The 2,532-nt window shown below is 40.3% G+C and overlaps 1 long non-coding RNA gene across 1 annotated transcript in view; it reads left to right on the forward strand.

Moving 5' to 3' along the window:
• Positions 1-1,607: 1,607 nt before the first annotated feature.
• Positions 1,608-2,532, forward strand: part of LOC133557121 (uncharacterized) — a 6,378-nt gene continuing 5,453 nt past the window's right edge. The window contains exons 1-2 of the long non-coding RNA XR_009807703.1: positions 1,608-2,231; positions 2,299-2,348. This is a non-coding gene — a long non-coding RNA (uncharacterized LOC133557121). The remainder of the gene's footprint in view (positions 2,232-2,298; positions 2,349-2,532) is intronic.

Here is a 2,532-nt window from a genome sequence, read left to right on the forward strand (position 1 = left end):
TTACACATGTGTGATGGTATGGGGGTGTATTAGTGAACAAGACATGACTAACTTACACATGTGTGATGGTATGGGGGTGTATTAGTGAACAAGACATGGGTAACTTACACATGTGTGATGGTATGGGGGTGTATTAGTGAACAAGACATGGGTAACTTACACATGTGTGATGGTATGGGGGTGTATTAGTGAACAAGACATGGGTAACTTACACATGTGTGATGGTATGGGGGTGTATTAGTGAACAAGACATGGGTAACTTACACATGTGTGATGGTATGGGGGTGTATTAGTGCCCAAGGCATGGGTAACTTACACATGTGTGATGGTATGGGGGTGTATTAGTGAACAAGACATGGGTAACTTACACATGTGTGATGGTATGGGGGTGTATTAGTGAACAAGACATGGGTAACTTACACATGTGTGATGGTATGGGGGTGTATTAGTGCCCAAGGCATGGGTAACTTACACATGTGTGATGGTATGGGGGTGTATTAGTGCCCAAGGCATGGGTAACTTACACATCTGTGAAGGCACCATTAATGCTGAAAGGTACATGCAGGTTTTGGAGCAACATATGTTGCCATCCAAGCAACGTTATGACCGCCCCTGCTTATTTCAGCAAGACAATGCCAAGCCCATCGACGTGGCTTCATAGTAAAAGAGTGCGGGTACTAGACTGGCCTGCCTGTAGTCCAGACCTGTCTACCATTGAAAATGTGTGGCGCATTATGCAGCCTAAAATACCACAACGGAGACCCCAGACTGTTGAACAACTTAAGCTGTACATCAAGCAAGAATGGGAAAGAGTTCCACCTAAGAAGCTTAAAAAAACGTATCTCCTCAGTTCCCAAACGTTTATTGAGTGTTGTTAAAAGAAAAGGTGATGTAACACAGTGGTGAACATGCCCTTTCCCAACTACTTTGGCACGTGTTGCAGCCATGAAAAATTCTAATTATTATTTGCAAACAGAAAAAGTTGATGAGTTTGAACATGAAATATGTTGTCTTTGTAGTGCATTCAACTGAATATGGCTTGAAAAGGATTTGCAAATCATTGTATTCCGTTTATATTTACATCTAACACAATTTCCCAATTCATATGGAAACAGGGTTTGTAAAATCTACCAAAAAATGTCCATATGTATTTTTGTCTTTTTTTGGGGGGGGACACAAGCTGGCGTGTCGGGCCGCTGTGGAATCCTACCGTGTGTTTACCAGCGCCGCCTGAGCTATTTCAGTTGGTCAAACTAGTCATTACTGAGACTTTGCATATCGTGTGGTCGGGGCCAAGTCACCGTGACCCCGCCCTGCTGCTCCTACACCATCTTTCCTTTACAGTTTAAGAAATACCTGATTTATGTGCTTTTTTTTTTTTAAACATCACACACTGTCTGATGACTTTCTAAAAGACTTCAAGTACAAGGAGAAAGGGTGTAAGCCGTGCTGGGAGGAGTCTGTAAATGATTGTTTGAATATAAACCCTTCTCACACACACGCGCACGCGCACGCGCACGCACGCACGCACGCACGCACACACACACACACACACACACACACACACACACACACACACACACACACACACACACACACACACACACACACACACACACACACACCACCAGAGGACAGTGAGTGGACACACCCTCGCCACATTACCCTGAGGGGGTTGGAGATTAAAGGAAAAGTGAGTCGGGCCTCACATTAAACTGGCAAGTAGTCATCACGGCTGCAGAAGGGACGTGCTTTTAGAAACATTTGTTCCAGGAGTTTGTTAGATTTGACTTTTGAATTGGTCCCATTTGGAACGTGTGTCCCTAGTGGCGCATGATGGAATTACAGTGTGTATATACATATACACACATATATATTATATATATATATATATATATATATACACACACTTGTATGTATATGTATATATATGTAATAGTGTGATGTTGTTGCGCTATATTATGAACTAGACAGGGTGTTATGTTTTATTTTGAAGTATTGCTTTTATTTTGAAGAACCGGATGTCCAGTGCAGGAAGTGACTCTGCGTTTTTCGGATAATTATTTCCTCTTCTATCGGACTTTTGCTGATGAGGTGATAGTTCTTCATTGCTCTGTGTTTCTTTTTGTAAAAAATATTTCTAAACTTTAATAATACTTTAAAAGTTAAAAGATTAATGTTGTAGGTATAAGTGATGTGTTGTTGTAAGTATTTTTTTATGCACAATTTTGGTAAGTAAGGATTAGAGCGTCGAATGTTTGAAATGTTTGGTCATAATTACACATGGTATTTACGCAGGTATCACTCCGCCAGAAAAGTAGAGACCCGTTTATGTGTTTCCAAAAAAGGTATGTGGATTTGTGTATTATTATTATTTTTTTGATAAAACGTTTTTGGTAATGTAATTTAAATTTTTATTTTTTTGTATGAATGAACGTTGTTTATTTTCTCTTCTATCGGACTTTTGCTGATGAGGTATCACTCCGCCAGAAAAGTAGAGACCTGTGTATTTGTTTCATGTTTCCAACAAAG

Source organism: Nerophis ophidion, linkage group LG08, assembly GCF_033978795.1.
Source record: "Nerophis ophidion isolate RoL-2023_Sa linkage group LG08, RoL_Noph_v1.0, whole genome shotgun sequence".
Lineage (NCBI taxonomy): Eukaryota > Metazoa > Chordata > Actinopteri > Syngnathiformes > Syngnathidae > Nerophis > Nerophis ophidion.